The 13,939-nt window shown below is 43.0% G+C and overlaps 1 pseudogene; it reads right to left on the reverse strand.

Annotated features, from left to right (window-relative positions):
- Positions 1–978: 978 nt before the first annotated feature.
- Positions 979–1,098, reverse strand: LOC136637954 (5S ribosomal RNA; annotated as a pseudogene).
- Positions 1,099–13,939: the final 12,841 nt, after the last annotated feature.

A 13,939-nucleotide genomic window follows, 5' to 3' on the forward strand; every position in this document is an offset into this window, starting at 1 on the left:
TTGTCCAGACCATCTTCAGAGGCAGCCCCACGAAGAGCGCATTGCATTAGACTAATCTGAATGTCACTAGGGCATGGGTCACTGTGGCCAGGTCTGAACAGCTCCGCTATGGTTGCAGCTGGCGAACCAGCCAAAGCTGAGCAAAGGCTCCCCTGGCCGCAGCCGCCACATGGGAATCCAGGAGCAGCTGCGGACCTGCTCCTTCAGAGGGAGTACAACCCCATTCAGAGCAGGATGGTAGTCCAATACCCGAGTCTTGGACTTCTGGACCAGGAGAACCTCTGTCTTATCAGGATTCAATTTCAGCTTGTTCACCCACATCCAGCTCCCAACAGCCTCCAGACAGCGGTCCAGAATTTTTATATAACTTTCTATTGTTATAGAGACTATACTACCACCTTATTTGGATTGCACCTATTACATAAAATTAAGCATACATATGCACTTCCCCCCCCCAATTGACATGTGCATAAAGCATGTTCTTAGCTTTCCATTTTTCCGAAATCATATGATATCCCTGAAATGAAGTCCCAAAAACTTGTTAGTGTAATCTAAGCATCTAACAATTTATCATTTCTGCCTATTCATAGGCTTGGTAGTACTGTTCATTATGAAAACACTAGTTCATGCTAAAATGATAAATTCAGTTCAAAGCACATTCCTAAGTAGGAACATCCTTCATTAACAGGTGTGCCTTTGTCCAGCTTGTAACAAGAAAATGGTTATACACGGGTGATATGAATTTTATAATACAGTAGAAAACATCTGACATATATATTTCTGCATTAGAACACAGCCATTTCAGGGTTGTCTCAGGGTCACCAGGGGACTCCGGATTTATTTTCCTGACACTTTCTTCCAAGTTTGTACATTTTAAAAATTAAGGGTGCAATCCTGAGTTGCCCTTGGGCCAGTGCAAGTCCCTTGTGTCATCCCAAAAATGGTTGGCAACCTTCAGTCTCGAAAGACTATGGTATAAGCCTATAGCACCCAGTATTCCCATGCGGTCTCCCATCCAAGTACTGACAAGGCCTGACCCTGCTTAGCTTCCAAGATCAGATGAGATTGGGCATGTGCAGGGTAACAGTTGCTGTTGCAACCAACCATTGCCGTCTCAGGAGGGTCGCAAATGTGCTGTCAAGCACTTTGCACCTCCTCATGAGTTTGCTAGGTCGGCGCAAGGATGCGCACTGGCCAGTGGAGGCTGAATCCAGCCTCCACACCGACTTCATGGGGGAGCCTGGCATCGGTGGAGTTCAGCCAACACAAGGCTCTGGGGTGGAAGGGGAGGAGGCGGGAGGGTGGCATTCCTGGGTAGGGGGAGGGTGGGCAGGGAGTAGAAGGTGGGTCTGGGATCCTGTTTTTATGCCAGATCCAAACCCTCATTCCCAAGCAGCATGGAGTGGCTTCAGGCCGCTCTTCTCCCCTCAGACTTATGCCACCTCAGGAGGTGATGCAAGTCCAAGGAGACTCATAGGGGCTACAGTGGCTTACCTGGGGGTAAGGGGAAGAGTTTCCCCTTGTCTCCTGCTGAGCCACTTTGGCGCCCTATCTTGTGCTGGATACTGCGCAAGCCTCCTGGCCTGCCTGTTCCAGCGCAAGATGGGATTGCGCAGCACGATTCCTAAAGCTCAAAAGATTCTTAACTCCTTTTTGAAATCAATGTGATCTCTGTTGCAATCTCCTCTGTATTTGGACATGATCTTCCCATATATTCTCTTGACAAGAGGTCACTACATAGTGAGCAGACGGGAGAGTTTTTTAAAAAAATTCAAGACTAAGTGAGAGCTAGTGAAAAGAAATGCATAAAGGTATAAAGTTATCAAAGCATGAAACAAGGAACATTAAGGAAGCAGAGGGGCGGTGAGTTGATCGACCACTGTCACAGCTGGCACCTCGCTCATCAGGAGGCTGGTGCAGCGAGCAGAGCATCTCCTCTTGTTGGATCTCTAGCCCACCTCTGTGTCTGTTTGGCGTGAAATTGGCATCCCTAAAGCAGTTGGTGGTGATGTCATCATGTCACCGCCATCTACTTCCAGGTGGTACTGCACTTCACAGCAGGTGCCATCAGCTATGAACGCATCTGCTGCTCATCCAACTGAGTAGGGGGATTACATGGAGGGGCCTCCCCCATGACAAACAGTGTCACATCAGACCCCCTATAGCTTCTAAGGCCGGTCTTGGTAATAAGCTAATAAGTGATGGAGTGGTGGGAAATAAAAGCTGAAAAGAGATCAGGAAGAATAAGAATAGAAGAAAGCCCTTGTGACTCTATTATTAAAGATCATGATAAATTTTAGTCTCAGTCTAATGTAGAAGCTGAAAAGCAATCTGGGATGTGTTGAAGAGTTGGAATAAAGTTAAGACATGAGAATAGACCAATGACTCAGGGCCCAATCCTATCCAATTTTCCAGTGCTGTTGCAGTCACGCCAATAGGGCCATGCACTGCATCCTATGATGGGGAGGCAGTCACAGAGGCCTCCTCAAGGTAAGGGAACATTTGTTCCCTTATCTTGGGACTGCATTGTGGCTGCACTGGTACAGGAAAGTTGGATAGAATTGGGCCCTCAGACTGGCAATAAAACTAAAAATGAAGTATGGTGATAGAGTAGAGATCTAAAGAATGTTTTCTTAAGTTTTGAAGAAACAATAGCTTGTTTAGTGCAAGAGGGATTCTCAGCAGAAGAGGGAGAATGATAAACAACATAAGAAAGTAAAGAACAGAAGAAGCAAATATTTGCAGAAAAAGGTGGAAGGGATTGGAGCAAGGATGAAAGAGTAGCAGCATCAGAGGCAGAAAGCAGAGGAAAAGGGGGAGAGGTAGATTTATTGAAACCGATTGAAAGCCAGTACAGTTGCTACTTACAGAAGCAAAGTTGGGCAATTAACAAATAATTACACTTTTTACAATAAAGTAGATGGCAAAAGTATTGGGAGACATTGGTGAAGAAAGAGAGCAAGAGGGAAGCACAGAAAAGACATAAGAGTAGCAAGTACGTGTTGAAGATCAGGAAGAGAAGAAAATGACTGTGAAGAAAAGAAACCATAGTGTTAACCATAGGGTTATGGTGAATAAAATATGCGTCTGAGCTGTCAGCTGTGATGCAGAAATAAAAGTATGGCAAGAAGGGGCACTTTTATAGACATGTGGTATAGTCCTAAGCATACCTGTTCAAAAATAAGCCTCATGGGATTCAATAGGATATTCCCTGTCAGTCTGTTCTGAGTCATATTCTCAGTGAACATGTTGTTTGTCTGATTATTTCTGACCTAAAATGAAAGTATTTCTTTTAAATTATAAATACTGCGTACTGTCACAGCACAGTGTTATCTTTTCTGATGGTTTTGACATTTCTAGCAGTAAATTATGTAAAATCACATTGTATTTTTTTAATTTTTCTGTTTGTAACCTGCCTTTCAGAGTGCTCAAAGGTAACTACCCCCCCAAAAAAACCCTTTAAAATCACAATTTAAAAATAGAAACATTAAAATAATAGGAATAATAAAATGACAACTGATGAAGTGCTTAATAGCTTGCAGGCTAGTGATCCACTTCCAGGAAGTGGTTACAGAATACAGCAGGTCCTTCCAGGGCCACAAATCCACAATGAAAGGCTTCCTTTCCACTGAGATAGCAAAGTGCCCTCTTGTGAGCCTTTCCTGTGCTTAGTGAAGTCAAAATTCTAAATTGGTTTCTTTGTGGTCAGTGCTGGTGCCAAGCTGAAGGGGACTCTGGGACAAAATCCTGCACTGGGGCCCCCTGCCTGCCCCCCAATGGTGACTGGGTGACCCACAGACTGGGTGACTGGGCAGGAGGTCTGGTCTAGAGGGTAGAGTCTCCGTCTGCCTGAAGATAACATCCACAAGGTCGCCAGTTCGAGGCCACCGGCACTGTGTGACCTTGAAGCAGCTGACAAGCTGAAGCCGAGCTATTCCATCTGCTCTGAGCGTGGGAGGATGGAGGCCAGAATGTGAAGCCAGATCGGAATGAAACACCTGAATGTAGTGGTTCTTGAAAGAAAGAACCTTCATTCAAATTGTAAAAATCCCTATTTAATAAGGGATTTAAATAAAGCCTGCCTATATAAACCGCCTTGAATAAAGTCTTGAATAAAGACCAAGAAAGGCGGTATATAAATACCTGTTAATAATAATAATAAATAATTAATAATAATATTATCACTGCCACCAATGCTAGGGGTTCAGGGCTCACTCCAACCTGGGCGCCATCTGATGTATATGGGTCCTTGGGCAGTACCTAACCTGGTCAATCCTTGACACGACCCCTGCCTTTGATCTCTGGAATTTGCAAGTAATCTGCTGCTTTCTGTGCCACATTCAATGAATCCGTATGTTCCAAGTTTTCATTGGAAAGGAAGAGGGCAAGACTTTCCCTTTCAGTTGAAGAATTCTGCACATACTTAATCACTTACAGTTTCAAATAGGCTATCCACATGCAAACATTTTACAATTTGAAAAACAGCAGAAATGAAGGGAAGATAAATATGTGAAAATGCACATACCATCTGGATGCAGATACGGGAACATTATGGGATTTATTTTATGTTGTTTATGTTTAGTTGTTCATTTCCTGGATGGGTCTGTGAATCGTTGTTCCCCCAAGCTAACAATGGCTTTCAGTATTTTTATGGTCTCTGCTGTTTCATCTCAAATTGAGGTAGTATGGGACTGAAAGAGAATGTAGCTTCTGCTGTCCTGTTAACCTTGCCCAATTCTCTGCAGTGAATTGCTTCTATTTAATGAGAAGAAAACTGATTCACCATTCTTGTTGTTAACACTAGTTGGGTGGGATGTTCTTTGATACTATCACGTAGGTCCAATCCACACACGACATGGATGTGTAGATTATATATGCAGTAAGACATGAAAGCCCCACCACGCTTACAGTTAATGAAAATTGGGACATATGTATGAAATGGCTTCATGGACACTGTTTCATGCCATCTGTCCACTTTTTTTGTCTTGATCATTGTTTCTCAAGGTTTGTCCTCCGCTGTACTGCTTTACATGGTCCACCTATTTGAAGTACCACCGGAAGTGGTCATCACATCATCACCAGTTATTTCTGTGCTGGGGAGTAGATATGATGCAACCAACACCAGTAAGAGGCTCAGGGTGGACGGCAGGGCTTTTTCAAGCATGGAAAAGCATGCTTTGGAGCTCTGCCCACTGAGTCGAGCCTCCTACTATTGTTTGTTGTGTCTGGGTGGCAGCAGTTCAGGGGTCCTGTGAGTACCACCAGACACCACGTCAACTACCACTGGTGGTACCCCTACCACTGGTTGAGAAACACTGGAATCAATCATGTTTAAAGTTCACACCCAAGCTTCATGAGAACAGATTCAATCCTGTTTTCACTTCATTTGTGGAAGAATACCTTCCAGTCATGAAAGCGCTCTTTCCAATTAGGAGAGGAAGTCACCTTCCATAAGTGGAGCAAAAATTTGGAATCAGCCCCATAAGAAAACTATGTGATACTTTCAGCTAATGTCAGGTCCAGTTTGTTAGGGGTCCTGGGTCACAACCTTGCCCTGGTCCCTTCTAGCTTCTCCTGATGGTGCACTGGAACTGAGGAATTGGTGTCAGCCTTTCCAGGAGGGGCCTCTAATTATCATGGGCTCTTAGCCAGTGCTCCACCAGGCCAGTCACTGACACTACCCCTGCATTCAGTGTTCATTTAAATGATGATAGCATTCGGTTTTTATGAATTCTAGAAATAGAAAGGTAGATGTTCAAAAAATCCAGTTTGCACATATACTCTTATTTTCATTGCAAATTATAATCATTGTGGAATAGAGTGTAGAAGCATGCTCCAGTTTGCTCAAAATGTTAAATCAGTTATAAAAAGGAAAGAAAAAAAAGATTGGAAAGCAGCTCTATTGTATTAATTTCAGTCTTTACACTGGAGTTTTAATAAGCCTTTGCACTCTTAACTGCAGCTGTTTATGTGTTCTACAAATGTGGTCGTAACTGTAGACTTTTATATGTGACAGTAATCCATTTAGATGGAATATGAGAATATAGTATTTGTACATTTTGGTAGGCATATGGCAAAGGAAACATGATTTTGACATTCCATTTTCTATGGACTGTACTACCTCCATTTACGATTTTGTTTGCTGTTCCACTTACTCTAACTTTTCATTAACCTTCACAAACCATGTTTTTAAAAGTTAAAAAAATTGCTCTTAAGGTATTGTCTAATGTTTCCCAGTGATAATTAGCACCTGAGTCACAGTTGTACATGCCAATCAAAACCCCATTTTCTTTAGCTTAACACTTCGTTTACACTGTTCTGATTTAAAGTCTCACCCTAATCTGAGTGCCCCCAAATAACATACAAACAGGAACAGGAATGCATTTTTAAGGTAGTCATCAATGTTTTGGTTATAACTACAAAGAGAAACTCTTTTGAAAGCAATTCGGTTTATAGCTATTTAGAGTATCATATTTCAGTGCATATGCTGTATATTTAGTTTCCTTACATAAAACAATATGCCAATAACGGACCTTGCATCTTAAGTGTGCTGTATGCATTGCTAATGGCAATAATGATTTATTGGTAATTAACAAGTGCTCAGCTGCACCACAAGGTTTAGTTTGGGAATGTAGCTAAACAGTTCTTAAAATACTTTATATATGTAAGGCTCCAATCCTATGCACACTTTCCTGGGAGTAAGACCTACTGTACAATGGGACTAAGGGCCCAATCCTAGCCAAGTTTCCAGCACCCATGTAGCCCCACCAACAGGACATGTACTGCATCCTGCAATGGAGGGGGCAGGTAAAGGAATAGGCATTCCCTCGGGCTGCATTGCAGGTGCATTGGTGCTAGGAACTTGGATAAGATTGGGCACTTACATCTGAGCAGACAGGCATATTTCTCAACTTGCACTTAAAACACAAGCCTATCTATTTCTGGAAAACAAACAAAAAACTTTAAAAGCTATCAGCTAAAGTTTAGCTAACAGATAGCATACTGACCTAAAATGCAGGCCTTCTGTGAAACACACTGACTTCCAGTGATACCAGGAGCCACATGGCTGCCAAAGAATTTTGATCTTCTGGTTTCTACTTAGGTTTTGAAATCAGGGTTTAGCTGGCTGTGAATCTCAGTAGGTGACAGATGACTTAAGTAATGGAGATCAATACGCAGAAGGCACATAATTCAGTTCTGACACAACTGAAAATCAGTCTAGCAAAGAGCAGAACATTTGTAAATGCGTAATATACAGCCTATTTTATATGACTTAAGGTGACGATTATATTGCAATTTTACATCTTAGGTTCCATCTGTAGTATCTTTATATTTATTTTCAGCTGCCACTGAAAGGTTAATGTAGCAGCGAAAGCCCAACTTCTAACAGTTAGGAAGTTCTGAGACAAACTGAGAAAGTCAAACCTTAATACATATTGTATTATTAAAATGATTACATCCAAGCAGGGCTTCTACTTCCTTTTTACGCAGGATTCAGAAGAGATGAGATAAACTTAAAAGTTATTGCCAACAGTTGTGCCTAGAAACCAATAGACAGTCAGTTCTATTAGCAAAGGAAAAACAAGCAATGTGTAATGATACTTTTTGAATGGCAAGAGCTTGTCATGACACTCCCTGTAGTCGCATTCCATTAAGGTTAGGCAGCCAGTGAAATCAAGTTGAAATTCATTCATTACAGTTCTGTTTCTTACATAAGGGTATGTTCTATCCACAGCAACAGTATATGACCTGCAGCTCTCTAATATTAATATTATTATTTTCTGGTTTTTTCCCAGGGACGACGTGGCAAGCCAGGACTCCCAGGAAAAGCAGGGCCACCTGTGAGTAGCCAGTAGGGATATAATGAAACTGACTTTAGTCAAGAACTTGTAGTGGATTATCGTTATCCCAGGGTAGCTTTAAATGAACACAGCAGATGTTTCTTCTCTCTGCAGTCTCCAGCAGTCATGAATCAGAGAAAGACAGATAAGGATGGGATCTGTGCAAACACATATAGAGGTGTGGGCGGCAGCATTGGTATGAAGGGAACATATCTTCTGAAACTCCACTGGCAATGGAAGAAATTGGTTAGCATTTCAAAGCAAACTATGTACATTATCTGAAGGATATTGCTAATTCAGTTTACCCAAACCAATGATGCTGTGTGTTTAAAGTGGGATCATTTCTGTCTCAGTGGGGTAATTTCAAAGATGAAGGGCTGTGCAATCAGCTTGCCAACTGTCTGAATGGTGGAGAGGATTATACCCAATGCTGGAAAGAGCATTCAAGTGTAGATCAAATGAGTTTGCTGAAGAATTAAAGAAGATTAAGAAATACATAAACTGTATGAAAGGAATTGTAATACGCATCACTAGAGGTTTTAATTCAGATCTACGCATTTTAGGGTTGTATTTTCCTTCCTAGATATGCACACTTTGGAATTTGAGCTGGGTTATATATCCGACTCTCAGGATTCCTGAAAGCATGGAAAGGAGGCAATCTCTGGAATTTTACCACTTTGCATTACTACCTTAATAGGAGCCTCTACTTATGCAATAATGAATCTAGGGCTGTTCACATGTTATGCTCGCCCCACTCTCAGTCCCCAGATACAGCAATCTGAATTCATGGGTTCATTTCTGTGTGGATAACTGTACGTTAGTTCATTTTTAAACTTTCCCTGTGAACAAATATTACTGAAAGGGCTGGTTTTAGGGTAAGTTACACAACCCTATTGAAACATGAAATCTTAAGACTGGATAAACAAATCAGCATTATGCAGAGAATCCCCTTTTCTCAAAGAAGAGACTGAAAGAAATAGCATTCAATAAAAGATTATAGCTTTATTAAGATCAAAAGTGGAAATATTGCACACACAAAATTATAAAGATATGTTTCTTTGCCCTAACTTAGTGTAATGTGTTCCTATCACATGGTGGCTGCTTATAGTGTAGAGCAGTGGTTCTCAAACTGGTGGGTCGCAACGCACCAGCCTTTGTCTGCACCTTTAAGGGGCAGGGCAGGGAGATAGCAGCAATGGCAGTTGTCAGGATTTTGCCATCACCTGGCACAGAGGAGTTTTTGTTTTACTTACATCTGTCTGTGCCAGCCTCCAGTAGATGCAGAGAGCCCTGCAGATCCATCTGCAGGGCTCTCCATGCCTCAGAACACTGAAAAAATGTATTGCGGCCCACTTCCAGGTTGCAATCACAAAACCAGAAGTGGGTTACAATCTCATTTTTTTCAGTGTTCTGAGGCATGGGGAGCCCTCCAGAACCCCAGCTTCTAACACTAGAAAGGGAGGGAGACAGGGATGTACAGTGCAGGTGTGGCAGGTGAGGCAGAACCACCCCATTGTAGTCCATGGAAAAGCACCATAGCTGCCCTGCTCACTTACACCTAAGGAGGCTCTCCTTACTCCTGTAAAAGCTGGTATAAGGAGAGCCTCCTCCGGTGTAAGCAGGCAAGGCAGCTGCGGTGCTTTACCATGGACTATGATGGGGTGGTTCTGCCTCAGCTGCACTGCACATCCCTGATAAAAAGTGGGAGGAAGGGAAAGGGGGGAAGAGAGTTTCATGAGCATATATACCTACCTGTATGCTTGAGAAGTTTTCCCTTGCTGAGATCGGAAGTCCTTTTAGTGGTGGATGGAAACTCTTTTCTGACACAACACGAGTGCTTTGCATCAGTAAATTGATGCATCTCCTTGCTGGTCAAAATTCCTTTCTTTTTAAGGATTTTGGAGGGTTGCTGCTATGTGCAAAATTGGGGATAGGCTAATTATCAGAGGTATTCAGAACTTGGGGTGTTCTGTTTTAATGTGTAACTTGAGGTATGAATGGGAAGGAAGTTATTTCTAATCAGAAAGGATGTAGTAACATGGTTGCTTCAAGGGATTGTCAGCTAAAATGCAAATGTACAATGGTCACCAGCCAGGAGAGGGGGCTGTCTGCCATCTTGAAATGAGGCTTTACATAGGCAAAATGTGAAATGTAGGGAAAGTACAACAACGAATAATTGCAGATGTTTTAATACCAAAATCTGAATGGGGGAGATTACTGAAATTGCATCCACAGAGTGTGTACTAGTTCTAAGGGATGCATTTGAAGAGGTATGTGATACCATCCCAACACACATGGTGGATTTCTGCAAATCCCTTAGTCAATTGTGTCAGCACTGTATAAACACCAATGGGGAACATTTCGAGCACTTGATCTAATTAATTAAACAATTAATTAATGAACTGGCTGCCCAATCATATCAGTTCTGCCAGTGGAGCTGACAGGATCCAGGTAGAAATGCTTGGGGCATGGCGGATGCTGTGCAGCAGTGTCTACAAGTGAGAGGTGAGTTGGTGGGGTGGGGGGCAGGCAGTGGGAAGGACGGGGGTATTGGGAGTATTTTGAGTGGTAAGGGGAAGGAACTGGTGCATGGATGAGGTGGGAGGTGTGGATCTGGTAGCAATGGCATACAGTAGATCCTCTCCCTCTTTTTCAGGTGTCCCCACTACTTTCCTCTGCTTGGACATATGCCACCAAAATAGGTGGGGTATATCCCAGGAGACCCATTGCCCTGGATATTTCTGCTTACCTCGTATAGGTTGATTGAGTGCCCCCCACCACTGTGGGATGCAGCACACACCATTTTAGCACTTGTGCATCAGCACTGGTTGGAGGGATAGGTTTCAAGCTCTGGTTTTAAGATTTTAGGCGTATGGCTTATGTGCTGATCAACCTAATACAACAACAACAACAGTATTTATATACCGCTTTTCAACAAAAAGTTCACAAAGCGGTTTACAGAGAAAATCAAATATCTAATGACTCCCTGTCCCAAAAGGGCTCACAATCTAAAAAGATGCAAAGGAATACCAGCAGACAGCCACTAGAACAGACAGTGCTGGGGTGAGGTGGGCCAGTTACTCTTCCCCTGCTAAATAAAAGAGGAGCACCCACTTGAAAAAGTGCCTCTTACCCAGTTAGCAGGGGTTAATAGACTCTGACTTTGATAGGATTGGGATCTGGGTCAGGCAACTGCTTCTGTGTACATCATAGGTGTGAATTATAGTAGTATATGTGTGATTTATAGCATAATAAATTTGACACTATAAAGTGTACCTACATTTTCTTGAGATGCCCTATGCAGTAGTTCTCAAACCTTTAGCACCAGGACCCACTTTTCAGTATGAGAATCTGTCAGGACCCACCGGAAGTGATACCATGACCGGAAGAGACATCATCAAGCAGGAAGAGTTTTAACAATACTCGGCTACAAGCCTACCCACACTTACCAGGAGTAAGTTCCATTTTCTATCATTGTTAAAAGCATATACGTAGTAGCCTGTTAAAAGTACAGATCTGTAACATTTCTGCAAATGCAGTCACATACTACGTCTAATACAGTAAAAATAGAATATTGAAATGAATGGGGACACACCTGAAATTGGCTTACAACCCACCTAGTGGGTCCTGACCCACAGTTTGAGAAACATGGCCCTATAGAATACCTTCAACATAATAAAAATGACTTTCACATAACAATGCCAGAAAGACCTCTTTTGAACAGCTAGTCAACATTATTGGAGGAAATTAAAAATAGTTTCCTCTTTGGGGGGAATCAGAGTAGCTTAAGCAGCAGACCCCCCCTTTTGGGTATCACCCCAGGGAACTTCCCTCACCCAGCTAACTGCTAATCAATAAAAAAGACAAAGGGGCAATGGCTTGTTAAAGTTGCAAAAAAGAAGTTATTTACTTACAGTTCCATTGAGTGTATATTTACAGCATCTGGTTAGGATCAGAGGTTCAGCTAACGCTTAGAGATAGCAAGGCCCTAGAGCTGCCTCACCCTGCATGCCTTGTGCGTAAGATGGCCTGCATCAGAGCCCTGGTTTGCACATCTTAACAGATCAGTGGTCAGAGGACAAGAGGAAGTGCTCAGAGGAGAAGGGAAGGATAAAGGGTTAGGGCCACACCCCGCAAGGATCACAGAGAGAACAGGTAGAAAGGTCGGAGTCACTGGGTCATAGCTTGACCCCTTCTGGACAGCATCCTGCCCCCTCTGGACAGCAGATGGAGTTGCACCAACTCCAACAAACATAAACTTGCATTCACTAGGTTCATGGACAGTGTTACTTTTTGATGTCACCCAAGATGGAAATGGGAACAGCCTATAGGAATCAGTGGAGAAATCCACAGTTTTGATGTAGTTGTCGCTAGGTATGAGTATGTCTACACCTGCTCCCACCCAGAATTCAAAATATAGCAGCAAAGGGAGAATTTCTGTCTTTCAAACACATTCTATTTTATGTTGATAAAAACACATTACAGTAGTCTCTCCCTTGTGTCCACTGACTTGGTTTCTGCTAATTCAGTTTTCCGCTGTTCTCTAATTCACTCCATCATGCTCATTCCTTACCTCTCTTTGTTTGGAAATGCTTTGTTAATAAAGTGGTGCAAACATGAAGCCACAGCCCTTGGTGTCTATCAGATTTTCTTTTTTTCTTTTTCTTTAAGCAGGTGATAGGGGTTGAAACACCCAGAGTTGGAAAATCAGTATTTTTGGTATACTAAGGAATCCTTTCCAATTGTATAAACGCTTCCATCCATGCACTTTTTGGTGTCGCGCACATCCTCACATTATACACCCACTTTATGAATGAGAGGACTGATGTCTGGAGGCTTCTGATATTCTACATTTCAGACTTTACTTTATGATCTCTTCTCAGTTATTACTGCAGTAAATATCCATAATCTGTAGAGCAGGGGTGCTCACACTTTTTTGGCTCGAGAGCTACTTTGAAACCCAGCAAGGCCCGGAGATCTACCAGAGGTTTTTTTACAATGTTCGCGCCATCATAACATATAACATTTATGTGTACAATGTATGTTGGTGTACCTTGTACTTCTTTACTCAGCGCGTGGTCGGTCTGTGGAACTCCTTGCCACAGGATGTGGTGCTGGCGTCTAGCCTAGACGCCTTTAAAAGGGGATTGGACGAGTTTCTGGAGGAAAAATCCATTATGGGGTACAAGCCATGATGTGTATGCGCAACCTCCTGATTTTAGGAATGGGTTAAGTCAGAATGCCAGATGTAGGGGAGAGCACCAGGATGAGGTCTCTTGTTATCTGGTGTGCTCCCTGGGGCATTTGGTGGGCCGCTGTGAGATACAGGAAGCTGGACTAGATGGGCCTATGGCCTGATCCAGTGGGGCTGTTCTTATGTTCTTATGTTCTTATGACATGATTGAGACATACAAAATTATGCAGGGAATGGACAGAGTGGATAGGGAGATGCTCTTTACACTCTCACATAACACCAGAACCAGGGGACATCCACTAAAATTGAGTGTTGGGCGGGTTAGGACAGACAAAAGAAAATATTTCTTTACTCAGCATGTGGTCGGTCTGTGGAACTCCTTGCCACAGGATGTGGTGCTGGCGTCTAGCCTAGACGCCTTTAAAAGGGGATTGGACAAGTTTCTGGAGGATAAATCCATTATGGGGTACAAGCCATGATGTGTATGCGCAACCTCCTGATTTTAAAAATGGGTTATGTCAGAATGCCAGATGTAGGGGAGGGCACCAGGATGAGGTCTCTTGTTATCAGGCATGCTCCCTGGGGCATTTGGTGGGCCGCTGTGAGATACAGGAAGCTGGACTAGATGGGCCTATGCCTGATCCAGTGGGGCTGTTCTTATGTTCTTATGTTGAGCCCCACTGAGTATAACAGGACTTACTCCTGAGTAGACATGCCTAGGATTAGGCTGTGAGGCTGCAATCCTAGCCACACTTACCTGGGAGTAAGCCCCATTGACTACAATGGGCCTTACTCCTGGCGTTTCCTCCCAGAGGCACCTGAAAGGGGGGGGGGTCGGCACTCCGCGATCTACTCATTTTGCCTCACGATCTACTGGTATATCACAATCCACCTATTGAGCACC

Source organism: Tiliqua scincoides, chromosome 1 (genome assembly GCF_035046505.1).
Source record: "Tiliqua scincoides isolate rTilSci1 chromosome 1, rTilSci1.hap2, whole genome shotgun sequence".
NCBI lineage: Eukaryota > Metazoa > Chordata > Lepidosauria > Squamata > Scincidae > Tiliqua > Tiliqua scincoides.